The 24,521-nt window shown below is 35.2% G+C and overlaps 1 long non-coding RNA gene across 1 annotated transcript; it reads left to right on the top strand.

Moving 5' to 3' along the window:
* Window positions 1-14,772: 14,772 nt before the first annotated feature.
* On the top strand, window positions 14,773-18,173 carry LOC114915423 (uncharacterized). Its single transcript, XR_014433976.1, has 2 exons — window positions 14,773-16,910; window positions 16,977-18,173. It is a non-coding gene; the product is annotated as an uncharacterized LOC114915423 (long non-coding RNA).
* The last annotated feature ends 6,348 nt before the right edge of the window (window positions 18,174-24,521 follow it).

Below are 24,521 nucleotides of genomic sequence, written 5' to 3'. Positions count from 1 at the left end.
AATTTAAAGTTATTAAATTTTTTCTTGAATAATTTGTGTTCATTTTTACCATCAAATTTTTGGTTGCTCTTTAATCTCAGGTGATATTGAAGCCTGGTCTTGAAAATTCATAAGATTTATTTATTTGTAACCCTTTTGTTTTAGGTAATAATTAGGTATGCTACTTTTTTTAATCAACTGAAATAGATTGTATTTCTTCTGTTGAACTGCTATTTTTATTTTGACTTACAAGCTTTAAGCATAATGATAGTAAACTTATATGAAAATATAAGATAAATCTTCTAAAAAGAAGTAAGAAAACTTTCTATTAAGGATACTAAAGAAGCTTTGATTGGAATAATTGTTTGTTCCTTTGCAACTGCTATGATTTTGGGTTGATGATCTGCAAGTTATTTCAATTTCTTAATGAATATTGAAGTAGGATACACCATTTTTTTAAGTTGTTCCCTGAAATGAAATTTAATTTTTTTTTTTTTGTATTCTAAATCTTATAAAATTATGATCTCATCCATAAGCTAATCGAAAATGTATATAGGTTCTTGGTGCTTGGGGTTTGGGCTGAGAAATCTAGATGGATGGGATGGAGATTACCCAATTCACTTTAATATGTATGTTTCATTTCTTAGAAAGAAGTAATTAGTGCCTATTTGAATGTCAATGTCGGTTATTCATAGATTAAAATAAATCATCAATTTCGGGATGAAATTAGTACCTATTTTATTTTAAGCATTAAAGAACCAAATTGATGTTCAAAATCAATGTTGGAAAGCTTATTTTTGAAACTATAAGGTAGTTACTGTCGTGTTCTTAATATTTTTAGAATATAATATTATATTCATGTTAATATTAGTTTAATCTAAAAGTAAGGAACAAATGTTTTGCCTATGATCACTATTTTTTTTTCTTGTGTTCTTCTATAATGTAAAAGTATCTTTTTTAATACCAACTTAATATTTCCTACAATTCTTGTTGCCAATGAATGCTTCTTGTATTTTCAGGTTCTAAAAAAATATTGAGATGGGTCTGAGATTGGTTCCCTACGAAAAATTGTGAATTATACTCTTACTATATATATTTCTAGGCTTCTTAGGCATTGGGTATGAGGTGCTTCCATTCCTCATGTACAATCACTGGATGTTGAATTCTCAATTGTCCTTTCCTTTTGAGCCAAAGAACGAAGAAGATGCATCTTTAGTTTTTTTTTTTAACCTATTTCATTGGATGTTTCAAAACTCATACTAGTTGTACAAGACCACAAGTATGTTTCAAATAGTAACAATGTTGTGTCATACATGATGCCTGGACCTAATATGAGTGTTTCTTTAATTATTACCAAGATATAAGGAATATATGATGAGTATCTCAATATGATAATTTGTTTTACAAACACATGCTTTATTTCTCAGTATGCTAATTATTACCAAGATACAAGGAATATATAAGGAAGATTGAATTATGATTACTCTGACTACTGGTTTTGAATTTCATTTCATTTCGCTTTTTTTTTGTAGTTACATTATTTGGTGTTACAATCAAGAATGAAGAACTTTTATTTTTATTTGTCATTCTATTGTATTTTACAATTGATTTTATAACACATTAATATTATTTTTAATGAGGAAAAAATGTTTATGGCCTGATGACCATTCTTTTTCTTTAATTTTTCGGTAATAATTAGAAGAAAGAAAGAAATAAAAATAAAAATAAAAATATATATATACTACTTCGGTTCTTCCATAAACTGATGTAAAAAGTGTTGAATATACTACATCGGTTTGTATGAGAACCGATGTAGTTTTATGTGCTTTCTACATCAGTTTTTGAAACAGATGTAAAATATCTCACACATTCTACATCGCCTGAATATACATCGGTTTTAGAACTGATGTAGATTATCTAAATGAACTGATGTAAAATGTCCCTCCTATAGTAGTGCATGTCCCTTCCGTTGTAAGATGAAGAGATAACCCTTGGAAAGTTTTAAGTCTCTAGCATGTCAAGCGTTGTGACCAATCCAATTAAACATCTATCCATAGTAGTAGTGTCATTGGAGCAACACCTAAAGAGCCTTAACTGTATCGACTCGGACTTATACCGAGATGGTTTGCCTTAAAGATCCTTCTCACCTTACAGGCTCAAGGCTGTGGGGCAACTATACCGTCTCGAACTTATACCGAGATGGTTTGCACTAAAGAGTCTTCTCGCCTTATAGGCTCAAGGTTGTGGGGCAACTATACCGTCCTGGAATTATGCCGAGATGGTTTATCGATGGACATTTCACCAATATGAATTACTGATATGACAAACCGAGATGAAATACCTGGAGGATCGAGGGACGAGAGCTTTAGTTACCATCCATGGGCATCAGCTCGGTTGCGTTCCGATATAACTTTACTAGGGGACTTAGAACCGAGAACTTTAGCCTAGCATTATTAGGGACAAAATCCCATTAATGATAATCAAATATTTGGAACATAAAAACGGCCAAGAAGAATCACGAAACTGACGGGATTACGAGGTCCACAAGGAGTAACTATAAAGTCGTGAACCCTAAACCTAATGGGACATATCTTTACTCTTGAATGCTTTGACTTGGGAGGATTGACTTAGGAGAAGAACCCTAGATGCCCCCTTGGCCAGAACAAACATAATTTATGAAATTATTATTAATAATAAATAATATTTTATGATTTACGAAATCATATCAAGAAATAAGGGATTTGTTTTTATAATATAATTTTAGTATAAATAAGGATCTTCGATTTAAAAGAGAGGATAAAATACAAACTTTGAATGTGTTAAATTTAGAGACGATTAGATCTTTTTTAGTGTGCTTTCCATAATAATTTTGATCTTTATTGTGAACCTCGATAAAACTTTTTCTATGGCCATGCACATAAAATCTTTAAACATATTGTAATTAACGGTCATTGAATCCATTGATTCCAAGATGGTTAAAAAGAAGAGTTAATCACCTATACACTGCCAATATAAAAATTTTATACTGGCAACCAATTATATCTCTTAATTGTTTCATGTCATTGTTAAAAGTAAATATGTTTGCAGTGACATAACACAATTAAAAGATATAATTGGTTGCTAGTGTAAAAAACTTTACACTGGTAGTGTATAGGTGATTAACTCTAAAAAGAATGGCTACTTCAAAACGTCAACCTTTTGTTACAAAACTTGACTTGGTACATAAAAATTTTGAATTATCTTTGGCTCATTAGTAGACAAAGGAAGGATGTTGATTGTGAAAAACACAAGTGCAATCAAGAACAATCACAAGATAAAATGCATCTCAAAAGATATAACATTCAAACTATTGTTTTACCGCACATCATTTGAAACTATCGAAATAATTGCCGTGTTTTGAACTCACCAAGTTCATTTTTCCCTCAGGCAGCTACTCAAACACATCATCAAGCTCTAAAAATGTTGGTGTCGGCAATAAGCCTAAGCCCAATTGCTTCAAGAGAATAGATGTCTGAAAAAGGAAAGAAAAAAACAATACACCGTCGAATCTATTGTCTGAAATTTATGTGATATATATATATATATATATATATATATATATATATATATATATATATATATATATATATATATATATTTTTTAATTTTATAGAAACATAGTGAAAAATACGACACTGTTTTATTTTTCATTTTTCCGTTAATATATATATATATATATATATATATATATATATATAATTCAAATCAAACAATATAAAAATGTTTTTCAAATTTCATAAAAGTTATAGTGAAATAATCGATACGTGAAATCAAATATGGCACATTCATTATTTGCAACAAAATCATTAATATGTCATAATTACTTTGATAAAATTCAAATTCATACACTCATAACTTGATAAAAATCTATGATCTCGTTGAAAAAAAATTATGGTAATATTTAAATTAACAAAAATAAAAAAAAATTATTTGTACATTTAAATTATTGCATTAGTTAATTAATTTTTCAATTTTTATCCAGTTATTATGTATGAATAGGACTGATTGTTTAAAAAAAATTGTATGATCTTTTTATTTTATTTGGATACTTTTTCGTTCACTTATATGATTTTTTTTTCAATTCTAATGGAATTTCTTTTTTTATAATTTTTTTTTTGCATTAAGAAGATATTAGGTTGAGAGATAAAAATCGTACATACTATTAATATTATTTGAGGAGAATGTTTTCATGAACATTATTTTTTAAATAAAACTTACGAATTGAGGAGAATATTTTCATGAATATTATTTTTTTTTAAATTAAGTCATTGAAAAATAAAGTTGTCGGTATGTGCACATAAGAACTTAGAATTCAATCCTGTCGGTATGGAGACTCGATCCTGTGTGCGCAAAACAGGCGGGGTGCTTCTCCAACCTGGTCAAGTCTTATTAAGGCCCTTCCTTCCCTTCGTGAGTGATTCGAGCCTCAGTTAGGATCGGGTGCCTCTTCCCTTTGGTACACGGACTGGTCAGGTACTGGGCTTTGGTGCGACAGAGTTCCTTTCGTTCATATTGCAGACACCAACAAAACGGTCGCTGACTGCTAGGTTAGCAGAGAGTGGAACTTCAATTCCTTGTATACTGCTATTCCGGCGGAACTGATACATTCGGTCCAAAGGTTGAGTGTTGCCAACTCCTCCTTGGGGCTGGATCATTTTGCGTGGAGGGGTGATAGCTCGGGTTGCTTTACAGCGGCGTCTGGGTATCGCTTCCTGACTACGGGTTCGACAACAGAAGGGGAGGAAGTTTGGAAGAAGCTCTGGAAGTTAATGCTCCCTGAGAAGGTTAAGTTCTTTCTGTGGCAATGCCTTCATTCAGCTCTTCCAACGAATCAGGTTCGGGCTGATAGGAGGTTGGCTGAGTCTGGTGCGTGTTCGCGTTGCTCTTGCTCTCGAGAAACTATTTTACATGCACTTCGTGATTGCCCGTATTCGCGGGAGGTGCTGATGTCTGGTGGGGTCAGTGTGGGCTGGTCTTTCTCTGAATTGGATTGTTTCCAGTGGCTGAAAGGGATTATTCTGCATAAGGATGCTATTAAGCTCTCTATCACCTTGTGGTGGGTCTGGCGGTTTAGGAATAACATGCTGTTCAACGGCGAGCTTTGGACGATTTCGGCGGTCCGTCGGAAAGTGACAATGTCTACAGTGGAGAACAGTGTGTACAATGCTAAGAGGCGTTTCTGGGTGGAGCAAACAATTTGGAGGCCTCCGGAGCATCCGTGGGTTAAACTGAACACGGACGGGAGTTAGTTGAGTGGGACTTCTGCTATGGGGATGGGCGGAGCAATCCGCGATTGGGAAGGTATGTGGCGAGGTGGTTTCTCGCGGGGAGCTCTACATGGGGATGCATTACGTGCCGAGCTGTTGGCCTTGGAGGAGGGATTATCGTTTTGTTGGGAAGGTGGGTTTCGGAAGGTGAATTGCGAATGTGATTGCCTGGGAGCAGTAACGCTTTTTCAAGATCGATCAACGGATAGGGATTATCTGCATAAGCATTATGATGTTATTCGTCGTATTAAGTGCATCATAGCTAGTGGCTGGGTAGTTTACGTAAGCCATATCCCTAGGGAGATGAATTCAGTAGCTCATACGCTGGCTAATTGGGGTGTACGAAACATAGATTCTAATATATTTTGGAGGAGTCCTCCTGATTTTATCTTGTTACCGTTAGGTAGAGACTCTATGTCTTGAGTTTGTCTGCTGTTTTAGTTTTCATTCTTTACCAAAAAAAAAAGAATTCAATTTTTAAGTTAAAATTAAAAGAGGATGGCACTAGATAAATTTGAAGAATTGACTATTTAGAGATAATAGTAAGTAAGTAAATAAATAAATAAATAAAATATTAAAAATATTATTCATTAATTATTGGTCACTATATATCTTTTCATTATTAATTATCCTGAGTTTTGTCAAAGTATATTAAAGTTTGATTTATGATAATTACTTATCATCATAAACTTGACATGAGAGACAAGTAACTTGAATTAGTTGTATATTAAAAAACGTGACATGAACAAAATTAATCATACACGCTATAATTGTTAGAAAATAAATTTAATAGAACATAAAAAAAAATATTTAGATTTTCCAATAAAATCAATATCAACAATACAATGAATATTATAAAATTAAAACAGAGCAATCAATAACAATTAATTAAATACAAAGAGCAAATTAGAATATTAAATAATAGGTTTATAATATCAAATTAGAATATTAGAGAGAAAACACCCCCACTGCACTGGTAATTTTGAGTCTTATAATGCGCTCCTCTCCCAAGATACGTCAACCCGTTAGATCGTTCGAATGCAGTGAAAGATCTCCGAACCAAAGAACACCGCTCCAAAATTATAATTTTGTAGTAGAAAAAATATTGAGGGAGAGATAAAATGAGCTTGTTGTGTAATTGTCTGTGTGTGTCGAGAGCTTATTTTCCTCAAGAACCGAAGTTCATATATAGGTACAGTATTAGTGTCTTATAGGCATAATAAGGAGTGCACCATGATATCTCAATTTTCATAACAGCAAGACTCAACGGTTAAAAATAAAAGGCATCACGGTTAATAACCAATTTGAAAAAGAAGAGACTATTGGTTACGTGCATGCTGCAATTCAAACGGTTTTTGTTTTTGTTTTTTGAAACTTACAAATATTAAATAAAACAAAGATTAATTAAATTAAATATTTAACTTAAATTTTAAATTATAAAATAATTTCTCAACAATCCCCCACTAATTTAAAATTTAAATATAGAAAAAATGATATATATATATATATATATATATATAAACTTAAATATTTTAATGGAGCATAATATATTATATTTTCAGTACAAGGAACCTTCCGGGTTTGAGTCTTATACCTGGTGCATATGAACTTCCATTTGAGAGAATATGGAGACATAATTGCCTTGAGCCATATCCCTTTAACCAAACTTTAGAACATAACACGTATAATAAAGGTGTTCATTTGAATTCTAATCAGTGGAGCGCATTACGGCCTTGCGCATGTATCTTGTTTTGTGAGTGTCATTTAGATTGCCCATATATCTTACAGTAGCGACCCCACCACCACACTCACTAGGTGAACCCTTCCAAGGGTGGTCTGTGACACCCACCCCTACAACAATTTTCATTGGGTCCATTAAGAAGTATTTTTAATTTTAACACAATAAATATAAATATTTGAATACCTCAACCTTATTACTGTCACAGTTTACTTTAGAGTACACCTCGCCATAGGAATGAAACATGCAATAATTTTGCAATTTACAATGGTGTACTTAGTTAACAAACAATTTCGTTATTACCCATTGAACTCCATTTATGGGATCGCCATTTATGTGGAGATGAGTGTCCATTGTTGCAACTAGTTGATGGACTTTAGTCCCATTCCCCTCGACGATTCAAGTACTTGTTGACGCGTCAACCCTTTTGTGAGTGGATTCGCAAGATTATTTTCAGACCTGATAAAATCAACAGAAATAACACAATGAGTTATCAAATTTCTAATAGATTTGTGTCTTATTCTCAAGTGTCTTCTTTTTTCATTAAGGTTTTTGCTAGTAACTTTAGCAATGGCAACTTGACTATCACAATGCATTGATATTGGAGGTATAGGTTTATTTAATAATGGCAAGTCATTTAGTAAATTTTTAAGAAATTCAGCCTCACTACTAGCAGTATCTAAGGCAATTATTTCAACATCCATAGTAGAACGAGAAATAATAGTTTGTTTTTCAGATTTCCAAGCTGCTGCACCTCTAGCTATAGCAAAGACATAACCACTGGTAGATTTAGTTTCATCAGAGTCAGAAATCTAATTTGCATCACAAAAACCTTCAATTACAACAGGATAACATGCATAGTGAATGTCATAATTAACAGTTCCTTTGAGATATCTAAATAACCTTTCTAGAGCAAGCCAATATGAATGATCAGGATTATAAGTATATCTTCCTAACCTACCAACAACATATGCAATGTCCGGTCTTGAGAAATTAGACAAATGCAATAAGGAACCAATAATTTGAGAATATGTAAGAGGAGAGACACTTTCACCAATATTTTTCTTCAATTTAATACTAGGATCAAATGGGGTAGAAACTGGTTTCACATCAAAATAATTAAACTTTTTTTAACAATTTTTCAACATAATGTGATTGTGTCAAAACAATACCATCATGATTCTTAATCAACTTAATACCTAAAATAACATCAACAAGACCAAGATCCTTCATTTCAAAATTACTAGACAAGAAAGACTTCACATCATTTATAACATGTAGATTATTACCAAAGATTAAAATATCACCCACATAGAGACATAAAATAACACATGAATTATCATCAAATTGTTTCACATAAACACATTTATCACTATTATTAAACTGAAATCCATATGAAGAAACAACTTGATCAAATTTATCATGTCATTGTTTGGGAGCCTATTTAAACCATACAAGGATTTAACAAGCTTGCAAACTTTATTTTCCATTCCAGGTTCTATAAAACCTTCAGGTTGATTCATGTAAATTTCTTCTTCCAAGTCACCATTTAAGAAGGCAATTTTTACATCCATTTGATGAATTTCCAAATTAAAAACACATGCAAGTGCAATTAAAACGTTAATAGTAGTAACTTTAGAAACAGGAGAGTATGTATCAAAAAAATCTACACCTTCTACTTGTTTATAACCAATAACAACAAGTCTTGCCTTAAACTTATCTATGGAGCCATCTGTTCTCAATTTTTTCCGAAAAACCCATTTACAACCTATACTCTTGCAACCAGGAGAAAGGTCAGTCAAGAACCAAGTTTTATTGATTTTAAGAGAATCTATTTCATCATTAATAGCTTCTTTCCAAAAAGGTGCATCAACATATCTCATAGCTTCACTATAAGTTTTAGGATCATTTTCAAGTAAAAAAGAATAAAATCCAGGACCAAAATCTTTAGCTTTCCTAATTCTTTTACTAATTCTAGTTTCAAAATCCTTGTTAACAGTACTACTAGAAGGTAAAATAGAGCTAGAAGTATCATAAACAGGTTTAGACAATTTATTCTTCAAAGGAAAAATATTTTCAAAGAAAATAGCATCTCTAGATTCCATAATTATATTATTAGAAATTTCAGAAACTTCAGATTTAATAACTAAAAATCTATAAGTAGTACTATGTAAAGAGTATCCTAGAAAAACACAATCAACCGTCTTGGGACCAATTTTTCTTTTCTTATTAATAGGAATATTCACCTTTGCAAGACACCCCCACACTTTGAGATATTTCAAATTTGGTTTTCTATTTTTCCAAAGTTCATAAGGGGTTTTATCGAAATTTTTATAAGGAATTCTATTCAAAATGTGACATGCAGTAAACAAAGCTTCCCCCCACAAATTATCAGGCAAACCAGAACTTATAAGCATAGCGTTTATCATGTCTAATAAAGTACGATTTTTTCTTTCAACAATTCCATTAGATTGAGGAGCATAGGGAGGAGTGACTTCATGAATTATGCCATGTGTTTCAAAAAATTCACCCATTTCATTAGAAGAATATTCCCCTCCCTATCAGAACGAAGAATTTTAATACTCCTTTCTAATTGATTTTCAACTTCTGCTTTATAAACCTTGAATTTTTCAAATAACTCACTTTTATGAATAATCAAGTATGCATAGCAATATTTTGAGAAGTCATCAATGAAGGTAATAAAGTATTTCTTTCCACCACGAGTAATAACACCATTACTATCACATATATCACTATGAATGAGTTCAAGCACACAAGTTTCCTTTTGGACAGAATTTTGAAAAGATTTTCTAGGTTGTTTGGCTTGAACACAAACTTCACATTTTTGTTTCAATTCATTAAAAGATTTAGGAATAAGATCAAGTGTCATCATTCTTTTAATAGAATTCAAGTTAACATGTCCAAGTCTACCATGCCAAATGTCACAACATTCAACATTTGAAATAGAAGATGAAGAAATGCTAGAATTTTTATTAATAAAGGAAGACATGATATTAAGTTTAAATAAACCATCACAAATATATCCTTTCCCAACAAAAGAACCATGTCAAGAAATTACAACTCTATTGGATTCAAAAACAACTTTAAAACCTTGTTGAACTAACAAAGCAACAGTAATCAATTTTTTTCTAATTTCAGAAACATGAAAAACTTCATCTAAAACAAGACAATTTCCAGAAGATAATTCTAATTCTACTCGGCCTAGACCAATGATGCATGCTAGGCTCCCATTCCCCATGCTTATAGTACGTGTGCCACATTCCTAATATGAAGAAAATAATTTTTTATCAGTACACACATGAACATTAGCTCCAGAGTCAATCCACCAATCATTTGAGTTATAAATAAAATTTAACTCTAGGCTAGTGACATGATACCTGTTAGATGGGAAATCCGAGCTAGCATTAGCGGTAATAACATTAGCTTGAGGCTGAGACGAAGATTTGGGATCAGATGTAATGTCTTTTGGTTGACAACGACGATGAAAACAATCTTTAGCAAAATGATTGTTTCTTCCACAAACAAACCAGAAGGACTCATTTCCTTGAATTTTACTCTTTGGTTTGTAGTTGTTATTAAAAGCTTTGTTTTTATTTTTAGAGAAATGAGAGTTTTGACCAAATTTATTATTATTGGAAAAACCAATTTTTTTGAAAAATTTTTGTTTAGGCTTATTAGCGTTTTTCACTAAATGAGCCTTAGCCTGAAAAGGGGTTTTATTAGAATCCTTTTGTGAAATACGATATTTATCTTCAATTCGCAAGGTAACCAATAAATCAGATAAAGTGAAATGATTGGGTTTATGTTTAAGGCTTCTTGCAAATTCAGACCAAGGAGGCAATTTAGAAATTAACAAACTAACAAGCATTATGTCAGACAAAGTAATTTCTTTCATTTTCATATCATAAATAATATTTTCAAATTCAAGAACTTGGTCAGAGAAAGGTTTTCCATCTTCCATTTGAAAATAAATCATTCTTTCACAAGAGTATTTTCTTAAACCCTTTTCAGCAGAACCATACTTTAGTTCAAGAGCGTCCCATAACTCCAAAGCAGTTTTTGTGTGACAAAATATTTTATAAATATTATCAGATAGAGCACTCAAAATATGACCATGACACAAAATATCTTTATCACTAGAAGAACCAGCTTCAACCAAGGCACAATCAAGACAATTTTCAGATTTTCCATTTAAAATAACAGAAAATAAACTCAACTCTGTAAGCCAAAATTTCATCTATTGTTGCCAACATAAAAATATTTCACCATTAAATTTTTCTGGCTTACTACTCAAAGAATTTAAAATGTCCATTGCAAACATGTTGATATTGAACAAGAAAAGAAAAGTTTTTCTCTCTAAGATTGTTAGAAAATAAATTTAATAGAACACAAAAAAAATATATTTAGATTTTCCAATAAAACCAATATCAACAACACAATGAATATTATAAAATTAAAACAGAGCAATCAGTAACAACTAATTAAATACAAAGAGCAAATTAGAATATTAAATAATAGGTTTAGAGCAGCCTGGGTTGAAGCACGCAGAGCGCTATCCTTAGAGAGAAAACACCCCCACTGCACTGGTAATTTTGAGTCTTATAATGCGCTCCTCTCCCAAGATATGTCAACCCGTTAGATCATTCGAATACAGTGAGAAATCCCCGAACCAAAGAACACCGCTCCAAAATTATAATTTTGTAGTAGAAAAAATATTGAGGGAGAGATAAAATGAGCTTGCTGTGTAATTGTTTGTGTGTGTCGAGAGCTTATTTTCCTCACGTACCGAAGTCCATATATAGGTATAGTATTAGTGTGTTATATGCATAATAAGGAGTGCACCATGATACCTCAATTTTCGTAACAGCAAGACTCAACGGTTATAAAACAAAAGGCATCGTGATTAATAACCAATTTGAAAAAGAAGAGACTATTGATTACGTGCATGCTGGAATAATATATTTATGTTGTAATTAGAGTTGACTCACCATATAATATTTACACATTGTATCATATGTGCTTTGGCCAACTGAATAAATTAACTGACACTTAGGAGGTGTATTGGATTAGGATTTTAAAGGACTTTTTAGTTAAAAAAAATCCTGTGAATTTTAAAAGACTTTGCAGGATTTTCATGACTTTTAAGATTTTACAGGATTCTACAAGACTTAAAATCAGGATTTTAATGGATTCTGCAAGACTTTTAAATCAGGATTTTAATGGATTCAGTGGGATTTTATGGAATTTTGACATTTGATAAGATTTAAAAAAAAATCATACATTCAAATTTAAAAAGAGTCAAAGACAAAATTAATATAAAAAAAACAATAATGTCTAGATAAATAATAATAATAATTCTCCATAATATCCTATCCTCTTTTTATAGCATCTACTATTAATTGTAACAATTCATCGGAATCCTCCTTGGTCCAAGCTTCATAGTTTTCTTTCTCTTTTCCTTTTTCTTTATTATTTCCTTGTGAATCTCCCATTTGAATTACTAAAACAATATATGTTGAAAACTAGTTATATAAATAATTATGGATAAGAGAAAAAATCAATAAAATTATATTATTATTTTTAGAAGCACACCAATCATACAAGATCGAATATATCTTGGCTATCCAAATGGATCAAATACCTCAGTCATTATAAAAAAAACATGTAAAATGGAAATATAGAAACATAAGATAATTTTTTATATAAAAAAAATCAGTATATTCGATACAGAGAAAATATTTAGATATATAATTTTTTATATAAACCGAAGTATTTAGATATAGAGAATATATATATATATATATATATATATATATATATTATTTTAGTTATATATTATATGATAATTTTTAACGATATTTATAAATGTAAATTATTCTAACAAATATTTTAACAATATTTCCTTTTTTTTTAAAATAAGCTAGTGAAGACATAAATCCTAAACCCTAAAAAATTAGATACTGCAATGTCTTATGTTAATTTTTTTATTTTAAAATATAAAAAAAATATTAATTTCACAATATAAAAATAAAAAGAAAAATTCATAGTAAAAAAAATAAAATAATTGTTGAGTAATAAAAGGAGGAGGGATAAGAGTAACAAATTCAAGGGAATGAGAGAGTTCGCAATTTTTATGCTGAAAGGGTTCTTCACCCAACTAAGATCCATTTTCATTTCATTCTACTCACAGAAACCCTAACAAATTCATCTTATATATATTATAGAGATTATGATATCAATTTCATCTTTCACCTTTTTCTTTTCTTGACGTGTGTTATAAAAAAAAATTACCACTTAAAAGTTAAAATTTCAAGCATTTTTTTGTGTTATATAAAGGAACAAATTCAACTACATAGAATAAAATAAAGCAAGTCAATTAAAGAGAACGAACAGAAAAATAGAGCAAGTCAATAATACTATCATTTACATATCAGAGTTTAACAAAATAGGAGAATGGGATGAGAATAGTATTATAATATTATATATGAGCAATGAACAATAGTGTAGTATTATTAGTAGAGAAAAAATGGAGAAGACATGAGCATAGAAAAAAAAATGAAAAACTCACTTGAAAATTCTTGAAACACTTGAAAAATCACTTCAAATAATCCTTCAAAATCCGATGGGTTTGGATGAGATTGTTTTATGAATCTGATATTTATAGATAACACTAGAAAGTCCTTCAAAATCTCTCTCACACAACAATCCTTTAAAATCCTTAATTTTTGAATATCAATAGATTGTTTTTAAGTTGTAAAAAATCTCAAATGAATACTAGTGGATTTTAATGGACTCTTTAAAAAATCTTGAAAATCCAGATTGAATACCACTGGATTGTTTTTAAGTGGCATAAAATCCTGATTTGAATATCAATGGACTTTTTTACTCAAAAAAAGTCTTTTAAAATACTACGAAATCCTAAACCAATACACCTCCCTTAAACTCTTTTCACCTTTGACACCCGAACCATCATATCTATACATATGTATCATTATTCTTATCTTCAAATATTATCATATTTATAAGCTTCTTTGAATGTGACCGTTGAGTTGCATTGGACCCGTTCAAGTACCATTTTGATTTAGTTTTACATGCATGGCCGAATAGTACAATATTAATTCATGCATATGTTCCGATTCAAAGCTTTATAAGGTCTTCAACACTGGTAAGATATAAAGCATTGTTGACTTGGGCCAAATATTGCTCCTTCACCTACGTAATCCCGAAGTGAGAGGCTCTATCCCTATCTCCACAGAACACACAAACGCAATTACAAAACAAGAACAACACAACACAATGCAAACATAATCTGATTTGACGTAGTTGGGTATTTATTTATACTTTTTCCACATTATAACGTTGTAGAACTTAAAATAATTTAACTCATAATGAAAATTGAAAACATTTTGGACCCTGAAATTTAAGCAAGTCATCCGTGGTCCCTCGAAAATTGAAAAGACATGCAGTTTTTGCCCCTTAAGTTTAAACAAGTTATTTATAATTATCCAAAAAAAAATGAAAAAGCATGCAAATGAAGAGGCACCTTGTAAAATATAAGGAAAAACTAGTTTAATTAGATAGCATCTCATTAATTCTCGTCAATTACTCAATTAATAATCATAAATCGTTATATGAGTGAAAATTATTATTTTTTATTTATAATAGTACATATTATAAAAAAAATTATGCATAAATTCAAAAGCATAAAAAATTAATTGAACGTACTCAAAAATTAATATTGTTATTTTATCTATATTTTTAACTTACAGATAAAAGAAAATGCAAAGGATTAAGTTAGTTAATTGTTAGGATTAGTTATATTTTGTTATAAGATTTGTTAGTTATATATAAAGTTTGTTGTGTGTGTCTCCATATATATATATATATATTCTTTTAGAAACACTCCTCTTATCGTTCTTGTTGACTACGCTTTTAAGTTCTAAGTGATGGCCAAATCCTGTTTTTGAGAGTAGGAAGTGTACATGCAAAAAGAAAGAACTTTGACGTTCAAGTAAGTATTTGGTATAGAGCAAAGGTGGTTATAGTATTAAATGATCGTACCTGTTTCTGTCCCAGCACCCCTGTATTTATAATGATTTATTTGGGTCTAGTGGGCCTTCTGTCTTGGGATGTGGGTAATTAGAGTTTGTAAGTTAATTAGCTCAATCCTAATTGTCGACGTGGCTCCAATTGTCAATGTGGCTCTCGCTGGCTTACTCCCATGTTTTGGAGTGTCGAGAACCTTCTTGGCGTGTCTCAAGACCGAGGGGTGTGGAAGTTTTGCATTACCCTTCGATTGGTCCAAGAGCCGAACGGGGTCTTCGGCCTTGGTTGTTACCGGGAATAAATGCGATTCACCCTTCGGCTAGGCTTGAGGCCGAATAGGGTCTTCGGTCCTGGCTGTGCCCAAGAATAAAGCGCGTTACCATTCGACTGGGTCTAGGGCTGAATGGTGTCTTCGGCTTTGATGGCCGAGTAGGTGTACTACCCTTCGGGTGGTCCTGAAGCCGAATGGGTCTTCGGCTTTGTCTTTGGTTGAGAACATGTGCATATTCCGTACACTACCCCCTAAGCCGTGAAATAGAAGAAGGGTTTTGTGTTAAGTCGTTATCACAAGTCTGACAAGTGTGGGGAGTTGTGACCCCTCAGGTTTTGATTTGACGTTTCTGGGGCACGCCGCCCTTAGGTTGAGCGCCTAAGTGAGTAGGGTTACAACTGGTGACATTTCGTGTCCAGGGGCATTAATGAGGTGCCTCTTCATATTCCCTCGGGGTGTCTATATATACGTCAGTGTGGAGCAGGGAATATGCGTTATTTCTCTTTGACACCTTCGTCCTGAACACCTATTACTACACCCATTTTTTGAATATTATGCGAGGTAGGTATAGTTTTTCGTATAAAATGGCCATTGAGGAGATCGTACTATCTTTTGGGGGTCGTCTAGTGTTAGGGGTTCGGCTGATGGTTCCGATGTTGAACGATCCAATGACTTTTCCAAGAGGCTCGGGTTGAGTGATAGTGCTGACTTAGGGGACTCGTTCGGTTCTCCGTTACCGGATGCCGAGATGGGTCCCCGGGATTATAAGCGAAAATTCCCTCCGTGCCAAGTTCTGAGTTATGAGTGGGTCGACGGGGAGGTGGCGGCCTACTTCTTGCATTTTTATGAGAGGGTGATCGTGGAGCGTCTAATGGGGTATGCTGGTTGGCGAGATGGGAAAATCTAGACCCCTACCCGGTGATGTTGCATCGATGCCGAGCCAAGGGTCCGAGAGAGGCCGGTATGGTGTTTCTTGCGAAGTAAAAAGACCAGGGGGACTTTTTTTATATGTATAAGTGCTTGTTCAGGGAGCTCGGTGTGTCCCTTCCTTTTGATGATTTTCAAATGAGTGTGCTTCGTGTGTTAAACGTTGTGTCGACCTTGCTACATTCGAATGCTTGGGCAGTCGTTCAGGCCTTCCGGGTGCTTTATAAATACCATCACATAGAGCCTATCGTAGGTTTGTTTTTGCATTTCTTTTGTACTCGTCCATCGTCTAAGACGGTGAAGTGGCTATCATTAATAAAGCACGTAGATCGGCCTTTACTTAAACCTTTTACTTCCTCTTTCAAGGGTTTTAAGTCCGGATATCTAAAAGTGATTATAGACCTCGTAGTCGGATGAAATTTCTTCTATGATAGTGAGGGAAATTCGTTGTTCCCCTTCTATTGGACTCGGGAACCTCGAAAGTACGATGAGTTCCCAGCCAAGATGTTGAGTATTGAGGAGGCCTCGGCGTTAGCATACCTGAATACCCTACCCCGAGAGATGCCGGCTTGGTTTTTTATTCTTTTGCCGAAATCCCCTCGGCCTCGTTTTGACTTGGATGGTATGTATCTTGCTTGTTCATTGGTTGTTCCCTTTTGGTTGATGTGTGACTCATTGGTTTTTGTAGGTTGGATGGCACGAGGGCTCAGACTCTCTTATCAACAAGCCCTAAGGAACCAGGCCCCTGCTGGGACCTCGGCCGAGGATCATTGGAGTGTGGCAGTAGACTATGTACCTGTTGTGGCCGAGGCGCGTCCCCCTCCTATGGATGTTGGGTTGCCGGATCCTAATGCTAGGAAAAAGAAGGATAAAGGCAAGTGTAAGGCTGACGTAGTGACTTCCGATGCGCCGAGGCTTAAGCATCATCGGGGGAAGGGTCTTCGACGACTTGGCTATACCCTTGGCCATCGTGGCAAAAGATTTCTTGTCAGCCGAGATCTGGCCTTCGAGGATGATGTCGTTCGATTTATTGTCTGAGCAAGGTCACTTGATGCTAGAGTCGGCATCCCCTTCGGCTCAATGGACAATGGCGTGTGAATTATAGATTCGGGCGACGACCATTCTGCGAAAAGTTGCCCTAGAACCGATGACTGATGCCCACAACCTGCAAAAGTCTTTGGAGGAGACTAAAGTGGCCTTCCAAAAGTCGGTGGAGGCCCACGAAGTAACTTCCAACGAGAAGTTACAATTGGAGGCTGAGGTAGCCAAACTGAAAGAAGCTCTTAGAGATATGGAAGGTCGAGCCTTGGATGTTGAAGATGTTGAAAGGATGAGGGTGCAAGAGGTGAAAGATATGTTGGCTTGGGATGAAACGGCTAAGGCTGACGCCGAAGCCTCCCTTGCCAGTTTTAAGACGGAGTGTGAAAATAAGATCATCCGGGAGCATGAGGTTGGCTTCATGCATGCCGTTCGCCAAACGATGTATTTTTGTGTCATACCTCCCGGTTTCTCTTTTGAGCTAAGCAAGGATTTTTACCAGGGGAATATATGGACTTTGTTAACATACCCGAGGATGCTGAACCGGATGAGGTGGCACCCCCCGTTCAACTGTCGTCAAGGATCCGGGCACCACTATGAATGTTGACGAAGATACTGAAGGTGACGATAATACTGTCAGCAGCGCCTAGGGGGTTCGGTCCCTATTTTTTGGGTGTACATCTATTTTGTTTATGATGTATAGCTTAAGGGTATACTTTTTTTCACTTTTGGTCTACATTGCGGCCATTTTTTTATTGTATTTTGGGCCATCAATGCCAATTTGTGATTGTACCCTTGGAAATTAGTGCCTTTTTATGAATGAAGTACTCGTATGCTCGAATGGTTATTCCGTTTGCATGTTATGTTTTGGACTTGGATTTTCCTACTGCATGGTATTTGGTTGTGCATATATCCTCTTGTCCGATATGGTATTGTATTTTATTGGCTAAGTTTGCGGGGCATGGACGGAATGGGAACCCTTAACCGACTGCTGGTACTTGGGAACTCATTAGCTATTAGTATGGTATTGCATGTACACTCGGCAAGAATTCATATTGTCTTCTTTAGTCGAGTTTAGGCTACCGGGAGGAAGTTGAGGTTTATCGTCCTGGGTCGAGGACATGTACCTAGGTCGGTCTTGATATCTTTGGTACGTTTTTTGTGCTTGAGGGAATTGTATGTCATCCTTGCTTGAGTACCTATACTTGGGAATTGTATGTCATCCTTGGCCGAGTATGTGCACTCGGGAGGGAATGGTGTTTATCGTCCTTGGCCAAGTGTATGGACTCAGGAGGGAATGTTTATCATCCTTGGCCGAGTGTGTGGACTCGGGAGGGTTTAAGCTTGTCATCCTTGGCTGAGAGTATAGACTCGGGAGGGTTAAAGCTTGTCATCCTTGGTCGAGCAAGGGTGCTCGGGATGGAATGTTTATCATCCTTGGCCGAGTGTGTGGACTCGGGAGGGTTTAAGCTTGTCATCCTTGGTCGAGTATATGGACTCGGGAGGGTTTATGTTTATCATCCTTGGCCGAGTGTGTGGACTCGGTAGGGTTTAAGCTTGTCATCCTTGGCCGAGAGTATGGACTCAGGAGGGTAAAAGCTTGTCATCCTTGGCCGGGTATATGGACTCGAGAGGGTTTATGTTTATCATCCTTGGCCGAGTGTGTGGACTCGGGAGGGTTTAAGCTTGTCATCCTTTGCCGAGAGTATGGACTCGGGAGGGTTAAAGCTTGTCATCCTTGGCCGAGTGAGCATCCTTAGCCAAGTGTTATATTTGGGAAAGTATTCACTCTTCTATTTTGATCGAATGAGAGAGTTCGGGAATGACTGTGGAACAACTTCAAAAAGAACAACTTGTTTCATTGATGAGGTGCCTCGTTAAAAACCTTTCCCAGTAAAACCTCTTTTACATTTTCATAAGAGGGAAAGACCTGGGGAAGGAAAAGAGTACACCAAAACAATTATACATGGCATGTTACATTAACTGAAATAATGCTTCAAGTGTGTAATGTTCCATGTTCGTGGGATGGTTTACCCGTTGAGCTCTTCAAGCTTGTAAGCTCCATTATTGAGACTATGTTGTACCCTGAAGGGGCCATCCTAGTTGGTGGCTAACTTTCCCTGTGCTTTATTCTTTCTCGCTTCGCCAACGACTCTCCAAACGAGGTCTCCTGAGTGAAATTCTCTTGGCCTAACTTTAGTCCTGTATTTTCTGGATACCCTTGTTCTAAAAGCTTCCATGTTGATGAGTGCCCTATCCCTTGCTTCGTTGATCAAATCAAGCTCCACGCTGAGTGCTTCGGTGTTGGCTTCTTCATTGAGTTGTTATCATCTCAGAGAGGGTTCTCCTATTTCAACTGGGGATCATGGCATCTGTACCATATGTTAGTCGGAAAGGAGTCTCTTTGGTGGAACTTTGTGGGGTACACCTGTAAGCCCAAAGGATTTCCGGCAGTTGATCAAGCCATAAGCCTTTAGCTTATCCTAAGCGCATTTTAAATTCTTTCAAAATGACTTTATTGGCTGCTTCCGCTTGACCATTAGATTGAGGATGTTCTACGGACGTCACCCTATGCCTGATTTGTAGTCCCTCGAGAAAGTCATTGAAACGACGGTCTGTTAACTGTAGGCCGTTATCCGTGATAAGAGCGTGAGGAACTCCGAAGCGGGTAATAATGTTCTTCTAGAAGAACTTCTGGACGTTATTGGCTGAAATGGTGGCCATCGCTTCTGCTTCGATCCACTTGGTGAAGTGGTCGACTGCAACTATGAGGAATTTGACCTATCCTTTTACGGGTGGAAAAGGTCCTAGAATTTCCATCCCCCACACCGAGAAAGGCCATGGGGTTGTGATGAAGTGCAGCTCCTCAGCCGGTTGATGTGCCACGGGTTCGTGTTGTTGGCATGGTTTACACTACTGGGTGAACTTGGCGCAATCAATTGTAAGGGTTGGCCAATAATATCCGGCCCAAAGGACCTTTGCTGCCATTGTCCGTCCTCCCAAATGAGTTCCACATACACCCTCGTGGATTTCACGGAGGACGTACTGTGTTTGTTCTGAAGTTAAGCATTTTAAGAGTGGGGTTGAGACACCTCTCTTATATAGTTCTTCCGCCACCAAGGTATACTACGCGGTCGTTGTTCATATTTTCCTGGCCTCAAGGTGGTCGACAAGTAATTAAAGTTAGACATGAAACACATAGAAGGGAGGCTTGAATATGTGTGTGTAAGAAGGAATTTTAAACCATTTTTGCAAGAATAATGTTCCTCGTCCAATGCACGTTTTGATACCAGACGGTTATGCAGAGTTTACTTAACACAGGGTCATTGCATCTAAAAGATTTATCGTCTGCTGAAGGAAAATGTTTCACATAACAATAATGATTAAAGTTCTTGCATTTTCCTTTTCAAGATAGTTTCATTTAAAGACAAGCAGTAGATAAAACTCTTTAGTGTATTAAATATATATTAAACAAAGTTTGCGTTTGCATCTGAAAAATGATTTCACTAAGAGATTCAGGTTGGACGAAGTTTTTCACAAAGTTTTAACCTGTAATGAAGATATATGTCTGAAAAATAGGAATTAGCAGTGTAAGTTATTTTATACTGGTTCACTCTGACCGAGCTACGTCCAGTCTCCTTCAATTGAAGGGTTCCACTAAATATGCAATTAAGTACATAAGTATTATCAACCACTTCTGACCCGTCGACTTCACTCATCAACACTAGTATTTTCTTATCAGCCTCTTCAGGCTAGTAGTGAGTATTACAGACCACTCAGGTCACGACCACTCTTGGTCACGAGTATTCTAGACTACCCAGGTCACGGCTACTCCTAGTCACGACTATTCTCAACCACTCCTGGTTGGTTAGCTTCACTCACTAGCTCTAGTATTCTTAAACCATTTCTAGTTCCCCAAGTATTCTCGACCACTCCTGGTCCGCTAGCTTCATTCACCAGTGCTAATATTTTCTTATCAGCCACTTCTGGCTAGCAGTGACTATTCTCAACCACCTCTTGGCCTTACAAGTATTCTTTCCCTAGCCTCTTCAGGCTTTATAGATGATAGACGTATAATCAGGTTTGAGTGTTTGGGTTACTCTCATAGAGAGGATACATATGTGATTTACACTCTCTAAGGTTTCACTACCGTAGTCCTACAGAGATTCTGAGTGTCTGGGTTACTCTTTATAAAGAGGATACATAAGATTACAACACTTACTAAGGTCTCTTTCCTAAGATACACTAGGAACACCTTAGACTACAGAGACGAATATAATGATACATTATAGATTTGACTATGAAGAATCAATCTCTAATTTCTCTATTTTTCTTTTGGGCTTGATATTACTTTTGGTGCTTAATACTAATAGCCCAAGGCAATGCCTATAGTTATTTTTTCGTTGCTTCTTGCCAACCTTTTTTGGTTTGAGGTTATTGCATACTTATAGGCCTATAAAATTTGCCCGTTGCATATATCCGTTGAAGCTAATATAATCGTTCATGACTAGTTTGATCCTTTTATTTAATGCATTTGATCTTGCATTAAATGTTGCTTCCTATTTTTAGACATTGCGTGTATTCTTCTCTATCCTATTGGCAGCAGTGTTTGACTTTATCTGAGACCTAGGAATTGTTTGTCTTTTTCTGGTCATGCAGCAATATAGTCGTTGTCCTTATCAAAAAAGTAAAGTACTTTTTCTGACACATGCATGTTTTTTCTTTTGCGTGCTTCTCTTCTTCTTCATTTCTTCATTTAGATCATGCATTTTACGTTGAGAACTTTTGTGTGGTCATATACGATGTCCTAGTTTGTTTCTTGAGACTTGATTCTTTAATTGCTTGTGTGGTAGTCTTCATCTTCATTTGTTGGTCCTGTGCATCTCAATCTTGTAGACACCCAATTTCATCTGGGGGCATACAAACGAAGAAATGGACGTCTATTATCAAGAAAAGGAGCTCCCAATCATGGAAATAACAAGACATGGCATCAGAAGGCTAAAAGCTCAAAAAAGCTGGTTTTAGTAGCCCGGAACGGGCTGTTCCAAAATCTATCGGGCCGTTCCAATTTACAAAAAGAGCCTAAAACACTAAACCGGAATGGGCCATTCCAAAGTAGGAACGGGCCGTTCCAAAATTGGAACGGACCGTTCCAGGCTCTTTAAAAAAGGCTAAAACATACATTTGGAACGGGCCGTTCCAAATAACAAAAAAAGGCTTAAATCCTTAATTTGGAACGGGCCGTTCCAGAATGACATTTATGTGTTAAACGCGCCTCTGGAACGGGCCGTTCCGATTTCAGAACGGCCCGTTCCAATACACTAAATTAACACATAACGGCCAAATCCAGAACGGGCCGTTCCGATTTCGGAACGGGCCGTTCTGGACCCTGTCTGAAGCCTATAAATTGACAGCTTGGGCACATTTCTCAGGGACTCCAAAAATTTCGTCCAGCACACCTTAGAGCTCGAAATTTCTCTCTTTTTCTCTCCCCCTCTCTTATTGCATTTCTTGAGTATTGTGAGGTAATTGTAGTGCGAAAGGTTGCCATAAAGCACCTAAAATCTCCTTATTTTGAAGATCCAATAGAGTTCATTGAAGAGGTATTTCAGTTAATTTCTTTCTCTTTATTTTTATTTCTTATCTATAATAATTATCGTTATAATAAAAATAATCATGTAGACATTTTAGGGTTAACTGTATTATTTAAATTTCAAGTATGTAAATAATTATTAATAAAGGGGATCTAATATTTAATTTATTATTTCTTATCATGTTCACTTCATCATAGGGTACCGATTAAGGGCACTGTAGGGGTGCTTAATACCTTCCCTACACGTAACCGACCCCCGAACCCAATTCTGGTTATCAAGGCCATTATTGGATCTTTAAAAATCTTTTCTTTTTCCAATGTTTTGAGTAAAATATTGGTGGCAACTCCATGAACCTATTTTCAAAACCATTAATTAAGGATTAGTCTGGTATCCGGGCATTCCTTAATTAATGAGACTTTTAAAAGGATGTCTAAATCATTAGTCGCAAGATCGGAAAATTTCAGGTTGCGACAGATGGTGACTCCACTGGGGACGTTTAAAGAGGGTCAGGCCCATTTAATTGATGAAGTTAATAAAATAAAAAATAATAATTCAAATGTTTTTTTCCTTTACCTTGTTTGTTTTCTTTGTTTGGCTTTGATATCTGTTTGCTTATTTAAATTCCGCACATATTTGAAATAAAATTGTACATAAACCTTTGCACACAACAGTTCTCCCTACACCCGGGGGCATGATAGTATTAAACATAGGAAGTGGTTGACGTACGACCGGCCCAAGTTTGGCCTTGGAGCCTACGAGCCTTGTCGGAAATCAAACTCAAGGTGATAACCGGTTACTCTAGCCTGAAATATTGCGACAGACCTTAGAGTTTGTCAGGTGATGGTGACAGAGATACTGGGTCCCTATAATGGGGGCACCTTGGGGGCCTTAAAGACCAGTGAGATTAGAACCGTCCTATACAACGCACTTTTCTTGACAAGGACCACAGACCAAGGATTTGATCATGATCGTTCGTGGGTGTACGTTGATTGAGCATATGTGTGTGCATTTGTTTGTATTATTTTGTTCTAATAAGAGTGGATTGGAATTTTAAAATAGGCAAACAAATAATATAAAAAAAATAATAAAATTTTATACCCCTTTGTACATTCTTAGGTCAGCATTTCATTAACATCATATAGGTAGTTTCCTTTTTGTAAAAAAAAAAGAATCAATAAAAATCAACATAGGTAGTCTCATCTTTACCATGCATCATTCCCCTTTAGATAATAGAAACATGATAAAGATTCGGCAAAAAAAAGGACATGCATTCTAGATTAGCTCATTAATTTCATTCATTTTATTTTATTAGCTAAGGAGGATTAGGCTTCTGTATGTGTAGAAAGTTAAGAAAAGTGAATGCTCTAATTTACAACAGTATCTGCTTTATAAAGAAAAGGCCCAAATCAATTTTTTTAAAAAATACTATGGTTAGGCCCTTGCTTTGATATGTTTGTTGAAGTAAGTTTTCTTAGAATCTAATATAGATTCTCACTTAATACTGTTGAAATCTATTTGAGCATTCACAAATAAACAAATCAATGAGACTGATATTTATTATTCTCAACTTTCTCTACATTCTGCATTACATTCATTTAGAA

Source organism: Cajanus cajan, chromosome 5 (assembly GCF_000230855.2).
Source record: "Cajanus cajan strain Asha chromosome 5, NIPB_CcT2T_4, whole genome shotgun sequence".
Lineage (NCBI taxonomy): Eukaryota > Viridiplantae > Streptophyta > Magnoliopsida > Fabales > Fabaceae > Cajanus > Cajanus cajan.
The sequence above is the reverse complement of the archived record's forward strand: the minus strand, read 5'-3'. Positions and strand labels throughout refer to the sequence as shown.